This window comes from Lissotriton vulgaris, chromosome 6 (assembly GCF_964263255.1).
Source record: "Lissotriton vulgaris chromosome 6, aLisVul1.2, whole genome shotgun sequence".
NCBI lineage: Eukaryota > Metazoa > Chordata > Amphibia > Caudata > Salamandridae > Lissotriton > Lissotriton vulgaris.
Genome location: NC_141694.1, coordinates 479,170,703 through 479,194,704, shown reverse-complemented (window position 1 = coordinate 479,194,704; position 24,002 = coordinate 479,170,703). Strand labels below are relative to the sequence as shown.

Genomic DNA, 24,002 nt, shown 5'->3' with positions numbered 1-24,002 from the left:
TAGGGACAGTCTAACCTGATTCTTTCTCTATTGTAAATGACGCTTACATTACAACTTGTGTCTATTCTTGTAAACCAGTTGATTTTCGAGCTGGTTTTGGTGATATTTTTCTGTCGCCTAAGATCATTCAGAGAATTTATGTTTGTTTTGGTGCCAGTATACCTGATGAACCTTTTATTGAGATGTTTGTATCTCCAGTTAACTTTGGCTTTATAATAAAACTTTAAAACTGATTTGTGGTAAGTGGTTCTTCAGAGTCTTGCCAAATTATTGATTTGCATAAACTAGTAGTGGATTGCTTTTTACTCTATGACAGGCAACAAAGGTTCAGTCGACCTAAGTGGGGATTTAGATCTAGAGTAATCAAATGTAAGATCGAAAATCCCGCCTTTTCAATATTTATAAATTGGTTCTTGCTCTAATTAGATTATTTTTCCTCCAGCTCATATCGGCACCAGAAATAACCCAAGCACTCTTTTCCATAAAGAGATTTTCACCAATCATTCTGAGCACACAGCTGGCATTAAAATCCCTGCCCACTAGTACAGTAGTACACTAGTACAGTAGGATCACCGTAACAGTTGTTTCCTATTTTTAGTCCAAGCCTAAGGTGCTGGAAATATCTACAAACAGTGGGAGAATGCTTACTAATAATTCAAAGAGCAGTAGAATTGCATATAACAAGTCCTCACATTGTTCTCCCCATCTTAGCTTCAGCAGGCACAAAGTATGTACTATATCAATCAAATGCTAGTTTTTCAATTGGCCAGGTTTCCTTGAGCCAACGTATATTATTGCACAGAGAATCACAGGCAAACCTCATCTTTAATTTTGTGATCCAATCATATTACATTGGAAACGATAACACTGACGAGGGATAATGTGGAGGAAAATGGAGATACACTGTTGTCATTACCTTGACTCCCAGCCCCACTCCTCAACTGTGGTCTTGCAGTGACTGCTACAGGACAAGGATGATGGGGTGAGAGACTTCTGTGAGGGTAGCTGCCACTCATCTCCATTCTTCCTGGCCAGTAAATAGCATTTTTTCTAAATATTCCACTAATAACATCTTCTTTAAGGTTGAGGTTAACTTGCAAGTTCCCTGTTTTGACTATGAAATTGGGCCTTTAGTCATAAGCTCGTGTAGCTTGTTCCATACTGGTAGAATTGCTAGATGTAATTCTTTGTATGGAAATGTCATATTTATTCCCAGTTTATGGAAAGCATCCACACAGGATGCACTAGTTTGACAATTGCCAGGGAGGCATTTGCAATCTGAGATAACTTTTCCTACTCTCCTATAGATTTTTCCAAACACTTCACTGAGGATATCCTCTGTGGCTAAATGCGGAAGGCGTGGCAGTGCCTGCAGCAACTTCAAAGTGTTTAGAATATAGTGGGCTCCAAGAAGGCATAGAGGCATACATACAACAGCTGGGTTATGCATCATCGTGTCTCAACTGTTAACAGGAATCAGATCATTTCCATAACACCTTGAATCCTCAGACCAAGCAGTCTCGAATTCTGTCGCTGAAAATATTGAGAAAGCACCCGAAATGCTCTGCCAGTTTTTGCTTAAACCATTTATTATAAAAATGGGACATATTTTCCTTACTGGGCAGTGGATCTTCCTTCTTCATTACTTTTCCCTTTGTTGACTCTGCTTGTTTATGGGCTAGTAAATGACTCCACTGTCTGTGATTAGCCAGAGGTATGGGTAGAATCCGGGTTCAAAATAACACAGGAATTTGATGGTTGTTGCTTACCTTCAAGTGCATCGTTACTAAGCTCTTCAGTCTACAAAGGCTACATCTGAGGAGTGTCTGTGCCTTTTGCCTGAGGAAAAGGCAGAATTAATCTGTATTACTAGCTCTGTAGATGTTGTATTATTATGCATTTTCATGAAGTATGTGATTTTTTTCTATTGTGACCCTTTTTATAAGCGTATGGAGTTTGCTTACTACAAACAAACCAGTCACTCAACATTGTCCGGCATCGTTGCCTCTTGGATGTTGGACCCTCGCAAAGATCCGTCTGAACACTGTTCATATTTTCAATGTGAGTCATACTGGTGCCTTTTTCCCTTTTTTTTACTTTTTATGCTTAAGGCTTTTCGGCTGCCTTAAGCGGCCCCTCCACAGGGATGGGAGAAAAGGTGGAAGATTAGTGTGTTCCTCACGAATTTCAACAAGCAGACAGTCTCATGATCTGCGGGATTATCTGTTTCCTGCAAGCTAGTGTACATAATCTCTCTTATCCTACACCATGTCCTGTATTTTGCGCAGATACAGATGCAGTATCGACCTCTTCTCCAGTGCCTTCATCCCTCGTCTGATCCCACATAATATTTCTGTAATCTCTCATTTAAAGTAGTTAATGATTTTATTTATTTATCCAGCATGGGCCTTGTGTCTGCTTTAGCCACCACCACTTCTTTCTCGAAATACTGGGTTACTTCTGTATCTCGATTAAGTAGTTGTACTAAAGGTTGCCTCCCAACCTGGCCACCTGTATACATTCCTACTTGGGTAAAAGTAGTTTCAGTCAGTAATCGCTCCAGTCCTACCTTTTCAGGCATGGAGGTTCTTGACCTATTAGTTCACATGCCAGTGGAAAGAGTAGCGCCTCCCTGCCCCCCCGCCACACCCAAATGTATTTATATATACTCTAGGTTCTGACCTGGCTTTAGAATCAGAGCTTTAATACTGGAATAGCTTTAACAGCTTTTTAGGTTTTTCCCCAAAAATAATTTTTTTAATTAATTTTAATTAATTGAATAATTGATAAATATGTTCTGTAGCGGGTTGTGGGTTATAGGGGAATAGGGTGGGAAGTAATTTAATTATATTGAATTAATTATTAATTAGTAAGAATTATAAATTAATTTTAATTAATTGGTAATTAATTTTAATTAATTGGTAATTAATTTTAAGTACTTGGATTCAAGCGAGCCGGGCTGAAGACGGCTGGAATGCCAGAAACCGGTGCTCGGAAGCTTGTTTCCGGTCCAGGGAAGACATGGCTTGGCAGTTCGGGCTGGACTGTTCCCATGAGGCACAGGGTCAGACTGATTTGCATATAGCCATGTCTGAACTGGGGTGGCAGAGTGGGCTAAAGAACGGTGATGGATTAAACCCAGATCTTTTGACTGGGTGTGAGTGCTTGATTGATTCAGATGCTCCGTCCATCACCACCCCTTTTGTAGTGCTTTTAAAGCTGGCAGAAGCAATTCTTGGTTTGAAAAAACTCTCTGCAGAGCTTAGCCCCACCCCTAAAGACTCTGTAAACTGTTTTTCCCTCCAAGACTTCAAAAGGGAGCCTCTGCTGGTCAGAGGTCTGACTGTCCCCTTCGTCCTTGTGAGAAAGACATGCCAAAGCTTGTCAGTGAGGATGGCAGTTAATCAACCTATGCAGATTTCCCACCCCAACTTCCCCTACCAACAGGGCTGGACTGGCTGTAGTTGGCACTGGGTGTTTCCACAGTTGGCCGCCAGAGTGGGGACTGGCTTTAAACCCATGTGGGGGGCGTTTTTGTTACCGGGCAGTTTTGCAGCATAGCTGCAATATCGGCCCCTGTAATAAAAGCAGCTGCAATGTTTTCCACACGCACCGCCCCACAACCCCACCTCCCTCCTGCAGCCAGTCCGACTCGATTGCCAGGGCCGGCTTGCATTCGCAGTCCGGCCCGGTCTACCTGGCAAAGTCGTAAACTTGTCCACATGAGACTATTATCCGGAGGAGGCTTCAATGTAGATGCTGGTCTAATGTGGCCTAGCATTACAGTTCAAAGCCTGTAAAGTACAAATAATATGAAGAAGTGTCATCATGTCCAATGTAGTATAGTATTTGTTTCAGGATCTTTTCAAACGTAGAAAAGTGGCTTTAATCATTTCTCTTTGTTGAGCCAATGCAAAGTTAATGTTTTGGTGCAGATTTTGTCCCAGATGTGAATACAGTAATATATTACATATATACATTGAATTACTACAGATCCACCCTCGAGTCAAAAATAAGCGGGGATGGGGCGTGGTCTGCACGCCGAGGGAACATGGCGGACCTTGTGTTAGCTCTGCTGCTACGCGGGACTTTATCTACATTTTGGTACCTCTTGCCTTGTTTTAACGAGCGCTGACGGACAGTCTCATTCCTCTGACGATGCGGTGAGTCTTGTGACCGACTTTCGGACTCCCGTGCTTCGTTATTGAGCCGCTTTCTTCATGCGGCAGTTTCTCCATGTCAGAGACGCGAGCGGCCGCCATTTTTGGTCGCTGCGAGTTTATGCCGTTTTCAAGGTGGAAATTACCTTTTTGAATGCACACCACCTTTTTCCTGCTGGAATGGTGCTCTTTTGTGCCTTTGAGGTCCAACTAACTGACTCTCATTATTTTCCTGATGAACTATGAACTTTACCTTGTGTACATTCCATTATAAACCACAATGTCTCTCACTCTTCGGTTTTTGCAGTTGTTTATTTAATAGTTAGAGGAAGCACTGTTACACTATTCATTGGTAACGCTGTTTCTTTTCTGAGATGCCTTCCCCTTAACTAAGCGATCCCTCTTCCACAGCATTTCTACCCTGCTAGAAGCACGGGCGGCCGACATTTTAGGTCGCTGAGCCTGTGTTTGGAGTCCTGACTTCTTTTTTCCATTTCCAGGAAGGATCCTACTATTTTATATGCTCTGTTTTCCTTTTTATCAGCTACTGCTTTCTGCCATCAATGTTTTAATACACCCGGATATTGGCACTGGATGGAGGAGCATGGTCTTCTATGCCTTGTGCATTTTTCCTTACAATTTCCAATGTTTCTTGCTCTTCATTATTTTCCCCTGCATATTTAATGGGTTAAGTTAAATGAGATGGTTTTTCTTCTGGTGGTGATGTTTTTCTTTTAACCTGCCTCCACCTTTACGGAACTGCTCCTTATTCACGACACACTTATCCTGTGAGCGACACGAGCGGCTGCCTTTTTGGGTCACTACACTCGTGTATTACCACCCTGTTAATGGTCAGCCGCTTTTCTTTTTCCTCATTAATCAACAATATTTTTCATGCTCATGCCAATTCTATGAGGTCTTCGTGCAGCTACTCTGTTCAACATTTAGCATTTTGAGGAGCTTTACTTGTGGTCTAGCGCTTTTTCCACAGTTTGGAGGATCGTTCCAATATGTTTACATCTTCAACAAAATAACAACTATATAATATCCTAGTTTGATTTTCCTACAGATCTTCATTTTTGATAAGGCAGGTGACCTCTGTTGCAACCTACAATGGCTAACGACATTCATAATGCCAGATCATCCATAACTGGTACAAAACCAAAAAGACATGAAAATGATCCACCTTCTCTCATTCATTCCTCTCAGAATCCTGTCTTAGATTCTATATTGGATGAAGTTCATGGTCTTCAACCTTTCATGTCTGCGACCAACGAAAAACTAAAGCAGATTGAGGAGCGATGGATTGTTATGGAGGGGAAAGTTTTGGATCTGGAACAGCGCGTTAGTGATCTTCAAGATATTTCTTCAAAGGTCCCGCTGTTAGAACAGGAAATACATAAGCTTAACATCCACACCGAGGACCTTGAAAATCAAAATTGCAGAAATAACCTACGCCTTTATGGGCTTCCGGAAAATGTTGAAGGTCCTGATATGGTTTCTTTTCTACAGAAATTCCTTCCAGACCTTTTAGGGCTTCAATCGTCGGCCACTGCCCTCAATATATAAAGAGCTCATCACTTGGGTTGTCTCAATTCTAATGCTACCAAACCATGTGGTATCATAATGCTTTTCCTTGAATTTACCAAATTGATGCATGTTCTGAAAGCTGTAAGACTTAAACGTCGTCTTATATGGTCTGGCCATAATATTTTCATCTCTCAGGATATCTCTAATGCCTCTAATGCACGGCGTAAATAATTTGTAGCTCTAGGACCTCAACTGAGTCATCTTAACATCCAATATGGCATCCTCCATCCATGTCTCTGCAAGATTACGCATAATGGTCGTTCACGCTCCTTTGATGATCTGGAAAAACTTAGACTGTACCTACAGAATGTTTCTTGTAATGGAATGGACACTAATAATTGATTTTTCTATCTTTATTGTTCAGGAATGTTCTCTTTTACCAGCTTAGTATGTTCTAAAACATGATCTTATGTTATTTGTTTTTCCCTTGCTTCATGAGGTTTCCTTCTTCTTCTCTTCCTTTTTACCTGTTACCGAGGTCCGTGTCCTCTGGCATCGCTATGCTCCTAGTGTGTCTCCTTCTTTTTTCTTTTCAGAGCTGGCTGCTCTGCCTTGATCTATTCACCTGTCTCTTTTTTCTACTTCCTTTCTCCTCTCTTCTTCTCCCTTCTTCTCTTCTTTCCATCATATCTCACCTTTCGTCCTAACTTTTACTACATGTTTTTTCTACAATTACCTTTACTTGTTCAACAATGGTATTTGTCATTGACTTATTGCAAATATATGTTGGTTCTGTGGGTCATTTTGTAGTAGTTTTCATATGTAACTCTCTTAAGTGGTGCGTTTTCTCTTGTAGTTGTAGTCTTGCAGTGTATCCACTCCATCCGTGTTTTACCCTCCTATCCCTCCATTATGTGTAAGTTTGTTACGTGGAACGTCTGTGGTCTTGGGAATCCGGCCAAAAGGTACTGTCTCATTTATCCAAGCTCAATTCTCAGATTTCTTTTCTTCAGGAAACCCATTGTACTGAAGCAGAGGCTCCTAAATTGAGAAGGCAATGGGTGGGTCAAGTTGTTTTTTCTCCTGCATCCAATAAAAAGGGGGGAATTGCTATATTGTTTCATAAATCATTATCAGTACAAATTGTATCTACACAGAATGATGATAATGGACAATGGATAATGGCAAAGATTGTGGTGCAAAATAAAACTTTAGTTTTACTAAATATTTATGGCCCTGTTAAACCAGATCCTAAACTCTGGTCTGACATTAAAATTTTACTTTCTTCAGCGGAATGTCCCAATATTATTGTCGCTGGTGATTTTACCCAATGATTGGATCCCTTTTCCGATAGATTGTCCAAATGTAAATTTCATTCTGATAAATCACATAAAGCTTTTCAATCGGCCATTGCCTCTCGTTCATTATAAGATGTTTGGAAGACTTGTTATCCTGATGTGCTTGAACATACTTTTTTTTCTAATGTGCATCATACTCGCTCTAGAATTGATTATATTCTGGTTAGTAAATCCCTGCTTCCTTCTATTCAAAATTCTGAAATTGGTTCTATTTTTATATCTGATCATGCTCTCGTTCACGCTGTCCTGGACCTTTTGCTTACCTCTTCTCATTTTAGTAGTTGGAAACTTAATAATGTTTTATTATCACATATTGTTTTTCTTAAAGAAGCTACCTCCATTATTAACGAGTTTTACAGTTTTAATAACCCATTTGACACTTCTGTTCCTACCAATTGGGACACCTTTAAAGCTTATTTTCGTGCCTTTACCATTTCTTATGTCTCGAAAAAAAAGAAAATCCCAAGGAAAAAATATGAGGATCAATTACAAAAACTTAAAGACCTAGAACATACATATTTTACTTCCCTCTCATCTTCTGCCCTTCATGATTTGATTAAAGCAAAAGCTGATCTTAACAAATTGGCAACAACTGAAGCATGTAATATTCTGCTTAAAATCAAATCTAAATATCATGGAGGTCAAAATAAAGTGGGTGAGATGTTAGCTAATTATTTGGAAATTTTATCTGAGCGTAAAAATATTGGTCCTATCCTTAATGAATCCACTAAAAAACTCGTCTCATCAGATGAGGAAATTGCCGAGGTCTTTCATGACTGCTATAAATCTCTTTACTCTGACGACACCTTTCCCACTAATGAAAATTTAAATACCTTCTTCTCAGGTCTCTCTTCTCCACCATCTCTACCTGACGAATTTAATGCATTAGAGAGAGACATTACTCTTCAAGAGGCTACTAATGCTATCAAATCTTTAAAAAAGTCAAAAGCCCCAGGACCTGATGGTCTATCTGTTGAATTTTATACCACCTTTGCTTCCATTTTTGTCCCCAACTTTTGGCTCTTTTTAATTCTTTCATTGCAGATGCCAAAGCGTCTGGATCGTTCATGGATGCTTTAATCGTTATAATCCCTAAACCTGATAAAGATCACTCTTACTGTAAAAATATCGTCCTATATCGTTAATAAATTATGATTGCTAAAATTGCCAAAATTCTTGCTCCCCAACTTGAAACTATCATTTCCCTATTGGTTAAAACTGATCAAGTTGGGTTTGTAAAGGATAGATTGGCATCTGATAATGCTCGGATGTTTGACAATATTATTTCATATGGCAGAAAACACAAATCTCCCGTAGCAGCCCTGTCTTTGACGCTGAAAAGGAATTTGACTGTATCAATTGGCAATTAATGTTTCAAACTTTCCAATAGTTTGGTTTTGGGCCCTCCTTTATTTCTTTTATTAAGATTCTGCATTCTTGTCCTCGAGCCAGTATTTTTGTTAATAATCATTTTTCCAATTTATTTTCTTTGTCCAGAGGTACAAGGCAAGGATGTCCTCGTTCTCCCTTACTATTCATCCTATGCCTTGAACCATTCCTAGAGCGTATTCGTGTTAACTCACAGATCACTGGCTTCAAATATAATTCTGTAGAAACTAAAATTTCTGCTTATGCAGACGATATACTAATTTATATGTCTAATCCTGTTGATTCTATCCCATATTTTATGGATGAAGTTCGATTATACTCCAGTATTTCCGGTTATAAACATAACCTTTCTAAGACAGAGTCTTGCCTTTACATTCCACATGCTATCAATTTATGTTTAATGATACTAATTTTGCCTGATGTCCTTCAAAAATAAATACCTTGGTATTTGGTTTTCTTCATCTCTAGCTGCCACAATTAAATTCACATCTCATGCATTGCTCGCTAAAATCAAATCACTCCTCCTCACTTGGTCCCCCCCTGTACCTTTCCTGGTGGGGCAGGTTAGATACCATTAAAATGATGATTGTTCCCCATGTTTTATATACACTGTCCATGCTACCTATTCGGATTCCCAATGTTTATTTTTCCCAAATTAACTCCACTTGTATCAAATTTTTGTGGAACAACAAACATCCACGAATTGCTCTAAATAAACGTGTTCGTCCCAAGGATGAGGGTGGCGTGCGCTTCCCAAACTTCAAAGCCTATCATTCGGCTTTTTTGATTAAACAGTTCTTTGCTCTACCCTATGATTTTGTTGATATTCCTGTTCCCAGATGGATCCTTTTTGAACGTTCCTTATTAAAAGACTTTTCTTTTCAGCATGTAATTTTTATGTCAAATTGCACCTTTTTATCTATTAACCCTATCTTAAAATACTCCCAAACTTTATTATACAACACATTTTCTAAGGATTTTACTCCTTTTTAATGTTTTTTGTCCTCCACTATATGGTAAAATACATTTCTCAAATATAAAGGTAAATCATTCTACTACAAAGATTGGAAGGAGAAGGGTATTATTTTTGTACACCAGTTACTACAACATAATTCTATTATTTCTTCCATGCTTTACAAGTTCAGTATCATTTACCTGATTCCTATCTCAAATAATATAATACAAAGTCCAATGGGTGTGTGTGGCACTTAACTAAATATATCCTTCAGATGTAAACTAAATTTGGGTGCTGCCGGGTGGCTTCCTCTGACCTTGGGAAGTTGTGCTCAAATAGTAAAGTGAATGACATTGGCAAAATGTGACAATGTGGCCCGTCGCACTCCTTTGTGAGACAAAAAGTCTTCAATATATTTATCCTACGTTTTCTTAATGAATCGATATAATCCAAAGTGATTTCAATTATTTTTAATCCTTATCGTTATGAACTTCAATTATTTTAACTGTTACATCACAGTCAGACTTCCAATATTAACATTCCTGTCGTTGTGTATACAATCCAAAACTTTTCATCTCATTTTATTTTAATGCCAATTCCTTTCTACTCCCAATGCATTTCATGCTGGTACACTTCATCAGGGGATATATGATGAATCTATAAACATAAACATCATTGAGAAGAGTATAAATGATACGGAAGTAGACACACATAATGGTAAAATCCTCTCATGAACACCTGGTGAATATTGTGTACTAAACACAAGTGTAGGCTGGTGAATGTGGATAAACCGAGCATAACACAAGCTCATTGGAAGTTAAACAACGTGAAAATACTGCTCGAACTGAAATAATGCTCGAAGTAAATTTCTAAGTGGAATCACACTGTGTGTGAGAGCCGATCCTATATAAACACGCATTCGTGAAGAAATGAGAAGTGAGAAAAGAGTGTTTGGAGCTAAAAAACAAAAATCCTTAAATCTTAAAATCAGTGTGCATCTCTTAAAAAACAGTCCCATTGCATGGTGCACGAAAAAACAGACGTGTGATATATATGTGGGCAGTCAAAGTTTACTCGAGTGACCCAAAGTCCGACTATAACGATTCCCCCAATGAAAACGGCCTCCAAAGCAGAATCTTAGTGAGTATCTTACCGGTAGAAATTGTTCGGTACTCTCAAATCCGTCATAGTCAGTATTTGAAAACGGGGTAGGAACGCCACGCATGCGTGTGGCTATCTCATATATAGAAAGAGAAAATGGCTAACCGAAAGGGACGAATCCCGGGTGTTACTGTGTCTATCAAGTTCCAAGATAGATATCACACATCAAGTGGAAACATATTCCAATAACTAGAACCAAACAGAAGAAAACAAGTCGGTTTTTCCTCGTGTGTTGTAAGACAGATAATAATCCAAAAAACCAAGTGTTGAGTGATGGCCGCGGCCATTTTGAAGAGGGCTGCACAGGTATAGAAGCTTTCAAGGCTGTATACGGAAACTACAATCGAAAAACAGTGTGACAGATGTGGGTGAATCAGTGTATAACGACAAAGTGTAAAAAACAAAGTGTAAAAACTAAGTGATACAGTATCAACAACTCATAAACAATCTGTGTGCAGAACAAATAGAGAAACAGTATGACGAATGTGGGTGAATCAGTGTATAATGTCAAAGTGTGAAAAAAACAAAGTGTAAAAACTGGTGATCCAACATCAACAACTCATAAACAAACATATGTAAATTTCAAATCTGTATGCAGTACGATCTCAAGGTGGAATTGAATCATAAGAAGCAATTGTATTCCATCCGGTCATGTAACCCTTTCGGGTTAAATGAACACAATTTCTTAATCCAATGCATTTCACGTTGCAAAAGTCTCTTTCTGTTATCAATGCCTGGTTTTGCAGAAACAACCTCCAGAATCATGTATCTGATTTGGCTCACATTGTGATTGTTGGCGGCGAAGTGTGCAGCAACCGGTGCTTTTGCTGATTTATTTCTGATAGTGCTTTTATGTTCCATTAAGCGGATTTTTATTTTCCTTTCAGTTTTTCTCACATATGGGAGTCCGCAAGGACATTTAAGCAGGTAGATCACGTTCTTTGTGTCACAGGTGGCGCTGGTGCATAGCTTAATGAGTTTGCCTGTGGTTGGATGGTTTAGTGTGTTTCCACGTATAATGTTATTGCAATGCCCACAGTTCAAACAAGGGGTTGTGCCCGTATACTTCATGTTAACATCCCTTGGTTTGGATTCAAGCATGTCTTTTAGATTACTCGCCCTTTGATAGGCAAAAAGTGGTTTGGAAAAGATTCCTTTGAAATCTGGTTCACTCTCAATCATCTGCCATTTCTTTAATATGATCATTTTAATTTTCTGACTCCTGGTGGAAAATTTAGACACAGAGGTTGGTCTGTTTTGTTTGGATTCTGGCACACATGTTTTCAATAATTCTTATCTGTCAATTGCGCGTGTTCTATTTATGGCCTCTCTCAATACAGCAACAGGATACTTTCTCTGCTGAAACTTTTCCAACATCTTGAATTCATTCTTAGTGTAGGTTTCAGCATTAGATGATATCCGTTTTATCCTCAAAAACTGTGAGTGCGGTAAGTGTCGTTTCAGGGGCATTGGGTGACAACTGTCAAACAATAAAGAATTATTCCTGTCTGTGCTTTTGGTAGAGACGTCAGTATGGAATTTGTTGTCAACCAAAGATACCAAAACGTCCAAATATTGGATGCTGATTGTATCGGTGAACTGTATGTGATTGTCGATGTTATTGATGAACAACATAATGTCTTCAAGCTCTCCTGACGATCCTTTCCATATTAGAAATATGTCGTAAATGTACCACCATAGTTTGTGGATGTTACTCTGCCATCTGGGGTTACTCAAAATGTGATCTAGTTCCAACCGGTGCATGAACAGGTTTGCGTAGCTGGGAGCTGCGCAATTACCCATTAATGTACCTGCCAATTGCTGAAAAAATTGATCATCTCATGAAAAATAACTGTGATGCAAAGTATATTGTAGAAGTTCCAACAAAAATACTTTTAAGCCTTCATTGATGTTGTGGTTGATGAGAAAAGATTCTATCGCTTTAATGCCCCTTTTTTGTGGGATCGAGGTATAGAGTGAACACACGTCTATTGTGCACAAAGTAATAGCCATTGCATCAGAGGCGACAACCACATCGGAGGTGCCTTTTTTAGAAAGAGCCCCGGGCCCCAACGTCAAACCAGGAGGGGTGGCGGCACAAAAAGAACCCAAATTTTGCGCAATTAACGCTTAGCAAGTGAACTTAATTATCAATTTTTCCAAGGAAACTCTGACAAAGAATCAAAGCCATTTTTAATGCCTTACAATCTCACCTACCTACTTTTCCCCTTCCAACTCACACACCATCCTTATCCCCTCCCACTCCTCTATACCCCTTATTTTCAACTCACAGGCCTAAAGCTGCTCTTGTATATAAGTTATTGTTATTGAATGTTATTGATAGACCCAAATACCATATTGAAACTGCATGGGAAACTGATTTGTCCCTTTCTCTTCCTATTACAACCTGGGATAAATTATGGTCTAAGTTATTTAAAGCTTCTGCTGCTGCTCGTATAACCCAATCTCTGTATTTTATTTATCATACAGCTATTATTACTCCTGTTTCTAATTCTACATTTTCACTGTCTTCCTCTCCACTATGTTGGTCTTGTTCGAATGATATGGGCATGTTGAAACACCAACTTTATGGGTGTTCTAATGTTTTATCCTTTTGGAAATCTCTTTGGAATATTTGCATGTCAATTATTGAATGCAATGTTATTTTATCATTACAAAATGTTTTTCTAGGATCTTTATCATCTGAGGTTGCTGATTCATCTCCTGTTTCCATCTTATGTGACCTTTTTAGTGCATTAGCCTTTAAAGTTATACTTTCATCCTGGAAAGACAACTCTAAAATATCTTTAGTAACTTGGTGGAATTTTATTTGTGATGAACACAGGATTGCTACTGTTTCCTCTAGTTCTCTTTCTCAAAAAATTAAATCTGATATTCTTTGGCTACCTTTTACTACGTATCTCTCTACTCATTCTCCCATACTCTAGTTCTTTTCTTTCTTTCTTTATACTATTTCCTAAGCAATTTTGGTTTTTCCCTCCCCTTCTTTTTCTTTCTTTTCTTTTTCTTTCTTCTTTTTTCCTTCTTTTGTTTCCTTTCTTTCTTCAAATGTAATATTACTATTATATCAATATGTTATTTGCCTAATATATATGTTAGTTATGCTATGTATATTTTATTATTGCTTTCCCTCTTTTTTATTTTATTGTTTCCATTTTCTCTTTTGTCTTATGTATTTGAAAAAAAACTCAATAAAAACTTCTTAACCCCTTCGATGCTCATGACGAGCTCAGCTCGTCATGAGGCACAGTGGAGCTGTGCTGATGACGAGCTGAGCTCGTCATGCTCAAGGGGCTTTCCAATAATTCAGCACCGGAGGAAAATTGCTCTAGCAGCCAAGGTGTTAAACAAAATAAAAATAATTAAGTAAGTGGGGATATTTCTTTTTTGTTTCCCAATTACATGATAACAGCAGAATCTCCTAAAAAGCTCGTACACAATGCAAATTACTCCAAAGAGGAAGGACAGGCTAAATTACAGTGGGCTCCAATGAAGATTGGAGACACCAGCCCTCTGCCAAACTGGCAGGTGGAGGTCAGGTCCTCAGCAAAGTCAGGGATGCCCCTCCAGGGCTATGTAAGCAGAGTTAGAAGGAAGTCACATCACCAAGCCACTCCATATTGTAAGCTTCATGGTTCATATAGTGAGCACTATGCCTTTGGTGTTCTCCAAGTTTTTTTTTCCCTTCACAGTTTCCCTTGTGTTAGGGTTCTGTCCTACTCCTCTGTTCGGGTTATGTTCTAACTTAGGTTTTCTCGCCAGCAGGCTGTATCCACTTCTCCCTTGAATCTGTATTTCCTGGAAGCGCTAATGCTTATCCATGCTGATATACTGGAATAGAAAGTAGGACTTCTGAACTTTACGAGAGTATGCATACCTCATTATAGGGGGTTCATATATACGTAATGCATATATCTGCTTTATCACAGTTCATACCTTTGCTGGGTGCTACATTTTCCATGATTTTTCTATTGATGTGATCCTTTCCATTGAGCCGAGACATTGCCAGTGAGACTCTCTGTCCCACTGAATTCCATCTTACAGCTCGTGCATCTTGTCTCCTTCCTGTCCCATCTCATTCCTATGTGTGCAGTTCCAGGATTGCTTACACTGTGTCCTTGGTTTATACTCTTGTGGAGGTCTGAGATGCTCGTCTGAATCCAACCACTACCCTCTTGAGTCATGATGTTAAAGGCGTGGACAATCCATGACCAGGTTATTCAAAGTCCCATCTATAACAGGCTACCTGTGCGCTAATATCAGGCTACATTAGATAGTAGTCCTACTTGCTCAGCCTACACATATGTGTATATACATTTGTGTTCAGGCGCATGTGCAGCCATTACAAAACCATACATTAAGTGAGAATCGATGAGTGAGATTTACTGACTGAAGAGAACCAAACAGCAAGTGGTCCAAAATCAAACAAATCTCGAGCGTTATAAGCAGTTGTAACCTACTGTCTTACCCATAGTAAAAAGACCCACAAAGATAGTTTAAATATTTTTGGAACATTTGCTATTTTCCACGAATGTTCATGGTGCTGACACGATCAGCGAACATTCAATTTGTTTGCTCCTATTTTCATCCTTCATTTTAGAGGAGCTACTAATCAATGCAGCATTAGCCTTTAAAGTTATACTTGTATCCTGGAAAGACAACTCTAAAATATCTTTAGTAACTTGGTGGAATTTTATTTGTGATGAACACAGGATTGCTACTGTTTCCTCTATTTCTCTTTCTCAAAAAAGTAAATCTGATATTCTTTGGCTACCTTTTACTACATATCTCTCTACTCATTCTCCCATACACTAGTTCTTGTCTTTCTTTCTTTATACTATTTCCTAAGCAATTTTGGTTTTTCCCTCCCCTTCTTTTTCTTTGTCTTTCTTTTCTTTTTCTTTCTTTTTTTTCCTTCTTTTATTTCCTTTCTTTCTTCAAATGTAATATTACTATTATATCAATATGTTATTTGCCTAATATATATGTTAGTTATGCTATGTATATTTTATTATTGCTTTCCCTCTTTTTTATTTTATAGTTTCCATTTTCTCTTTTGTCTTATGTATTTGAAAAAAAACTCAATAAAAACTACTTAAACAAAATAAAAATAATTAAATAAGTCGGGATATTTCTTTTTCGTTTCCCAATTACATGATAACAGCAGAATCTCCTAAAAAGCTCGTACACAATGCAAATTACTCCAAAGAGGAAGGACAGGCTAAATTACAGTGGGCTCCAATGCAGACTGGAGACACCAGCCCTCTGCCAAACTGGCAGGTGGAGCTCAGGTCCTCAGCAAAGTCAGGGATGCCCCTCCAGGGCTATGTAAGCAGAGTTAGAAGGAAGTCACATCATCAAGCCACTCCGTATTGTAAGCTTCATGGTTCATATAGTGAGCACTATGCCTTTAGTGTTCTCCAAGTTTTTTTTTTCCCTTCACAGTTTCCCTTGTGTTAGGGTTCTGTCCTACTCCTCTGTTCGGGTTATGTTCTAACTTAGGTTTTCTCGCCAGCAGGCTGTATCCACTTCTCCCTTGAATCTGTATTTCCTGGATGCGCTAATGCTTATCCATGCTGATATACTGGAATAGCAAGTAGGACTTCTGAACTTTACGAGAGTATGCATACCTCATTATAGGGGGTTCATATATACGTAATGTATATATCTGTTTTATCACAGTTCCTACCTTTGCTGGGTGCTACATTTACCATGATTTTACTATTGATGTGATCCTTTCCATTGAGCCGAGACATTGCCAGTGAGACTCTCTGTCCCACTGAATTCCATCTTACAGCTCGTGCATCTTGTCTCCTTCCTGTCCCATCTCATTCCTATGTGTGCAGTTCCAGGATTGCTTACACTGTGTCCTTGGTTTATATCTCTTGTGGAGGTCTGAGATGCTCGTCTGAATCCAACCACTACCCTCTTGAGTCATGATGTTAAAGGCGTGGACAATCCATGACCAGATTATTCAAAGTCCCATCTATAACAGGCTACCTGTGCGCTAATATCAGGCTACATTAGATAGTAGTCCTACTTGCTCAGCCTACACATATGTGTATATACATTTGTGTTCAGGCGCATGTGCAGCCATTACAAAACCATACATTAAGTGAGAATCGATGAGTGAGATTTACTGACAGAAGAGAACCAAACAGCAAGTGGTCCAAAATCAAACAAATCTCGAGTGTTATAAGCAGTTGTAACCTACTGTCTTACCCATAGTAAAAAGACCCACAAAGATACTTTAAATATTTTTGGAACATTTGCTATTTTCCACGAATGTTCATGGTGCTGACACGATTAGCGAACATTCAATTTGTTTGCTCCTATTTTCATCCTTCATTTTAGAGGAGCTACTAATTAATGCATCACTATTTTTATACCTACCTTTCTCTAAAGCTCAATAATGTAATGTCATTTACCCATTTTTTCATTGTGATTAATTGTGGGGTAATATTAAAATCCTCCATCTCACAGATCATGTAGACAAGATCCAGGAGGCAAAGTGGCAATCACTTATGACGTACAGTTAAGACAAAGCTTGAAATCACTTGCTACAAAGAAGGCCGGTACAACGTAAGCAAACAATGGTTCTCCTCAATGGAATACAATGCAATCTGGTCAGTGTACCTTTACTATGAAATGTTGTAGCAGGATCCCATTTGAAGACATTAATGAAACATGATATGTGCTCTTTTAGGCTGCCCTCGCTGTCAAAGCCCGATGTCAGGGGGGGTAATTGAATGTTTGTGGATCTTAGGAATTACATAGATTGAATCGTTGTATGTAACATTATTGTTGACAAAAACACTGTCTGACATAAATATCTCCTAAAAGTCTTTTATTTAATAGTTTCCCCTTGGATGTAGATTTTCTAATATTAACTCAACTCCAAAAGAACATTATTTTAGTAAACAATATTTAGAAAACAATATTTTGTCAGGCAATAATTAGTTCATGATATTCTATGGTACTGAGCCTACCTGTAGTCACTTTTAACTTTTTAAAATCTAACATGATTATTCATTTTTAAGATGTAGCTAACAATATCGGTCAACTTCAGACTTACAAACTATCTATTATTACAAGCCTGGATGACGTGACTGCGATGTTGTAATTGTTTATGGAAAGTAGATTTACACGCACATTAAAAATAAACAAAATTATGTATACAACAATAAATGTAAGTGTATACTTTGAATTATGTATCTGAGTCACTGAATATGGCTTTTATGCATCTCTATATGATAATACATACAAGTCAGATTATGTCAATAAGGGTAGGTCCCCCTATCTATGTATATTTGTCTCATGCTTTCTATAAGGGTATAACAATATATTTAGATATTAAGAAACAATCAATTATATTCTAACATGACAAAATACTTCTGCTCGGCTATGTAGATGAGATTTTATATATATCTGAGGGTATGTACATGGGTTTATGCTGCTGTTAAAAAAAATACATAAATATTATTATTTCTTTCCACTCTCCGACTTATCCCAAACCTTTTTGTCTACTGTGAACTTCCAGCCATGCCATCCAGACTCTTACCTCTTGCTCTCTTTTCGATACAATTTATCGGACTAACTGCAACATATTTCCACCAATAACAATGTTATGTTATGTTATGGGTTTTATAGAGCGCGCAGCTGCTCCAGCAAAGGGGCGTCCCGGCGCTGATCCTAAACAAAACACAACAGACACAGAAAATCGGAATTTTTAAGGAAACAGAAAAGTTTTGATGGCCTTCCTAAATTGGTACAGATCATTAATTTCTCGCAAGTTGGAAGGGAGGGCATTCCAAAGCTTGGCTGCCAGATAACGGAAAGAGCGTCCCCCAGCTCTAGCACGATTGAAACGGGGGATTTCAACCAGATTCTGGTTGGCTGAGCGAAGGGCTCACGTAGGCACATACATCCTTAGGAGGGGTTTTATCATTCTAGGATTAGGATGTTTTAAGATTTTAAAGGAGATGCATAGCGCTTTAAATTGTATTCGTTGGGCTACTGGGAGCCAGTGTAGCTTACGAATAGTGTTGGAGGTAGAACTAAAGCGGGGCAGGCCTACTACAGCTCTTGCAGCTGCGTTCTGGACGCGTTGGAGGCGAGCCGTTTCTGCTTTATTAGTCCCAAGGAGCAAAGAGGACGCATAGTCCAATCTAGACAATATCATTGACTGAAAGATAAGTTGTCTGGTATCAGAGTCAAAAAATTTCAGAATGGTTCTTAAGCTCCGTAGAATACCGAAACATACGGCGGCCACCTTTTTAGTTTGGGTAATAAAACTAAGGGAAGGGTCTATCCAGACTCCCAGGTTTTTAACTTCAAGTTTCGGTTTAGGAGTCACTCCCAAGTTGGAGGGCCACCAATGATCTCCCCATCGTTCTGGATTTTTCCCCACCAGTAGTACCTCCGTCTTAGAGGCATTGAGCTGTAGACAGTTGGCCGTGAGCCATTCTGCTACAGCCGCCAGGCCAGAGCTGAATTTGAGAGGGTCCCTTTCGTTTCCATCCGATAAGGCAACGGCTAGCTGCGTATCGTCAGCGTAGGACACGATGTTAAGGCCCCACGCTTTGGCGACAGCGGCCAGCGGCTGAACATAAAGATTGAACAGGGTGGGGCTCAGGGCAGAGCCCTGTGGAACCCCCTGTCCAATAGAGTGCGCCTTTGAAAGGAAAGGTGGAGTTGACACTCGAAAAGACCTGCCGGTTAAAAAGGAACGAAACCAGGCAAGGGCCATATCAGTAACCCCAGCTTCTTCAAGCCGGCGAAGCAGGATCTGATGGGACACAGTGTCAAACGCGGCACTCAGGTCTAATAGGATGAGTGCCGCTGTTTGACCACGGTCAAGGGAGTCCCGAAGGATTAAAGGCTGAATAAATGGTCTGGATTTTTTCCACAAAGAAGGAGGCAATTTTCTCACATTGGACTGCTGAGGTAATTGTGTTGCCAGAGGATTTCTTTGTACTAAGTTCTTTTAAAATTCTAAAAATCACTTTAGCAGGATTGGGGTTAGTTTTTATCTCAGTGGCATAGTATGCTGCTCGAGTTCTACAGATAGCTTTGTGATAGATTTTAAGCTGTATGAGATATTCAGCTTTTTTTTCAGGGCAGTATGCTTTCCTCCAATTACGTTCATGACGTTTACAGGTCTTTTTAAGGCCTGCCAAATTAGCGTCATACCAGGGATTGGCGTCCTGAGTTCGTTTTGTACACAAAGTTTCTGGAATGAGCTTGTCAAGGGCCTGGGTAAGCCAGGAACAAAACGAGTCATATCCCGAATTAGCATCAGAAAAGGCGTTAAAAGAATCACTTTCTAGAAGGGAGTGAAATTCTGAGAGGCGAAGTTTGCGCCATGGTCTCTTGCGTATGACTGTCTGGGGTTTATGGTTATTGGAGGTAGATATGGAGAGAGATAGTGTAACCATTAGGTGGTCCGACCAGGCAATAGGCATTGGAGCAGGGCAGTGGGGCGAGTCAATATTAGTAAAAATAGGGTCTAGCGTATGGCCACCAACGTGCGTGGGGCCTATCACTAGTTGAGTAAGCTGAAAGGCCGCCAGGTCCGCCAGCAGGGTGCGGATCATTGGTTCATTTTCCAACTCAAAATGGAGGTTGAGGTCACCCACTATGTTAAAATTGGCAGATCTCATAGCGCAGGCTTCCACAATCTCCAAAAGGGACGTATTAAAGCCACCCATGGGGCCAGGGGGCCTATAAATAAGTAACCCTGAAAAAGTAAAATGTGCATTAATAGAAATATTAAAGTAGCCACATTCCGCCCCTTTAAGATTAAGTTTCTCGAAAGAGCAGGAATACATAGTTTTGACACCTTCCCTTTATTAATCAACTTCAATTAATCTATTCCTATTCAAAACACAATAGTGAATGCATGAGATATCAAGAGCACAAACTTAACAAACTTAACAACCTTAACACAACTAATCATACTAGGAAAAGGAACCCTATTACTTATTCATCTCTAACCTTGGGTTGTAGAATAACGTGCAACTAGCCAGAAAGGACTTCAATGCCTTGTCAGGTCAGGAGTAGTATGCGCTATATAAATACAATTTACAATTACAATTATGTATTCACAAAATGTCCTATTACTTACCGGTAGTCTTCATTACTCCTGGTCCCGTTGTCATTGTCCCATTCCTTACGAATTGGAGATGACCATCTCAACGACAGAAAAAACAGAAAAGGAGAATGCTGGGAAACTCTACCCACTCCCTCCCACTGGGAGTAAATAAGCAGTACCAGCCCAGCATGCAGCCTGTTCTTTCTTTCTGTCTTCCGACAGATTTGGATCGTGTTGGATTTACCTGATGGTTTCTTCAATGGACGTCTCATCTGGGTTGCTGAGCTGTCCTCGCCGACCTCTTCCGCGTTCTCCTGGCCTGCTGGGCTTGCCTGGAGCAGCGTTGTTGCTGCCCGGCCCTTTGCGGCTGGGGCGCCGTCCTTCCCGGTCTCTTCCAGGTTACAGTGCGCATCTCCCTGTGGCTTGGCCGGTCTGGGGGACGCGCTGCTGCTGCTGTTTGGGGGGTCCTGGGGCTCTGCTGGGCACTGCTCCTGGGCCTCCAACCTGGCGTTTGATGTCCTGTGGGCCTTCTCTTCGTCCTACGGCCCCGCTGTTTGGTTGGGTCGGTGCAGGAGCGGACCATGCTGTGTCCTCTGAGGCCAATTCGGCAGGCTTCTCCGCCCGGCGCTGGATTCCCGGTGCGCGCCTGGGCTGGCTGTTGGGGGCAGGGGGCTTGTGGTGCGCCCTTCCTGCATCGTTGGTGAGTACCGCATAGTGGTCCCTTTTTTTCCTTGCTGTTTGGGGATCTGTTGGCTGACTCTCCTTTTGGGTGCTGCCTGGCTGGGGGCTGTGACTCCTGGTGATAGTGCCCGGACCCCCGTGCAAGAGGTGCAGGGGGTGACCTGTTGCCTGCGGCTGGTTTACAGCTTCTTCACACACATGCTCGTTGCTGCTCCTGGAGACCCCTGCCTAGTGTGCCCCCTGGCTGGCTATCAGGGGGCAGTGGGCTTGTGGTGCGCCCTTCCTGCCCCCTTGGTAAGTACCGCATAGCGGTCCGCTTTTGTCTCCTTCCTATTTAGTTTTTTTTTGGCTGACTGGTCATCTGGGCGATGCCCGGGTGGGCGGCAGTGGCTCCTGGAGTTGCCGGGGTTTGTGCCCTTGCCCCATACTTGCAGAGCTGGCGCTCTGCCACTGGGCTGCTTCCCTTCTTTTGCCCTCGTCTGCGTCTCCTCTGGCCACTTTTCTTCTCTGTAAGCAAGGTTGTGGAATATGGCTGGTGCTGGCGACTTTCGAGCCTGTGGCGGCAGGTTTTGGCCTGGCATTCGCTCCATACCCTGTGATTCCAGGAGTTGATATGGACATCCTTGTGTAATGTGACTCATCAAGTTTGTGTATATGAAGCTGTGCTACGATTCGCTTTGCGATGCCTTCCTACTGTTTTTGGTTTGGTGGTAAGGAATGGGACGAGGACAGGAGGGACCTGGGGGTAATGCAGTGCTGTACCAGCCAGGCAAGCAGGTATCGCATAATATGGTGGGTGGACCTCAACCACTGGGGTGGAGACACCCCCACTCAGTTACCAAGCTTGCTAAAGAAGTCTGAATGAACTGAAATGTCTCTTCCATGGCATCTACTTTCACCATCGGAGCTCTGCAGGGCCATTGTTTTTTAATCTTTTGATGAAAGCAGTAATTGTAGTTTCTGCTACATCTGCCAGAGAAAGTAAAGTTGGGATCTTGATTTGCAGACAACATTTCTGTCCATTCATTTACATTCCTCCTGTCTAGATTCCGTGAAGCCTTTTGTGGGAAACACAACCTGCCCGTTGAAAGCCACTCGGATCCCAGGGCAAGCTGCAGTATGAGAAACAATCGTTCCAGGTAAAATAGTGTAAATTAAAAAATCCAATCAATGTCAAATAGTCAAGATCCTTTGTTTGCAATGGCGATCAATTTTTATACGGCCAACATTTAATAATGAAATGACTAGTAAGAAACCAGAAGTGAGAAATGTGTCAGCCTTGAACAGCATATTTCGGATGATCACAAAGCGACAAACATTACATGCAAGTGTATGAAACATAACAATCAAGCAAGCAGTGGACAAAGAATGTATACCTGTACAGAAACAGATTATCAATATAATGGTATAATGGTCACTTTTGACCTCGCATATAGATTAGATTGTGGTTGGCTACTTCTTGTAGTGATTCTCCTGGATTTCGCATATTCAGCATTCCTGTTGCCATGAGGTTGTTTTTTTAATCGTTTCTTGCAATTAAGGTAACAATTACATAAACTTTTTGCACTCACAGTGTTCTTCCTGGAATTTTGTTTCAGGCTATTCTGATTCTTTTTTCCTTACTCAGCATCTTGTTATGGATGGGCCATTTGCCAGATTTTTTTTTTCTCTTTGAGTATTTCTTTCTCCTAATTTCGCTCGGTGTTGTACTTCATTCTATTCCAATAAAGTAATTGACCCTTTTTATTTATCAGTAAGTAATGTATTCATCCGTTACTTGGTGACATGGTTCTTTCCTTTGCCAGATCGTTTCAATTTTCCTAATTTTCCTATTCACAAATCACTGCTTTGGCTCGAATATTCTCGGTCCTGATTATGATCCAACAATAATAAGACATCAAAACGTTGTTGACGATGCAACAATTGGACTTGTTGGGATTTAATCATTCATCCATTGTCTATTGCTTGATTCTTGATTATTTTGTTACACCCTTATAGGTTATTATTGTCCACACTGCATGATTCCTGGAGCACTGAGCAACTCTGTGACACTTCTGGTTTCTTATAATTTATTTCATTAGTAAATGTTCGCCATATATGAGAATTATTCCACGTAGATCATGAAGTATCCTCCCTCCCTTTTTTCGTCTCAAAAATTGGAGGTCAAGAATGCATAGATGACCACATGGCTGCTGTAAGAGTGCAGGAAAGGTCATGATCAGAGTGGTAAAGGGGCGCATCTGGTCGAATTTGGCTCAGGATCACAAAGCTTCAATTTCTCAGAGATGTTCCACTATTGCCATGATGCACTTCTTGGCTGGTGTTCCTTTCCCTCTGGGTCCTTGGGTGGGGGGGGGCGGGATGGGTACATGTGTGCAAACCATAGGTCTGTAATACAATGTATTCTACTACCAGGTTTATTACAAAGGCATCTGTACGAATCGTTGTTTGCCACTGTAGACTCCTAGGGCCCCATATAGGAAATCGGGACCGCCCGCCCTAAGGGCGGGCGTCCCGCACGCACCATTAGGATGTGCCCGCCACAGTGGCGGGCACATCCTGTATCTATAGTATTGTGGCAGGCGGAGCTCTGTGCTCCGCCCGCCACAATACTAAAAATGCTTTGCATCATTTACATAATCAAAGCGGCTTTG

At 40.4% G+C, this 24,002-nt stretch overlaps 1 protein-coding gene across 1 annotated transcript in view; it reads right to left on the bottom strand.

The window, feature by feature from the left end:
- LOC147707467 (collagen alpha-1(XIX) chain-like) overlaps window positions 1-24,002 on the bottom strand; it is a 1,668,057-nt gene that overhangs the window by 1,224,220 nt on the left and 419,835 nt on the right. The window lies entirely within an intron of this gene.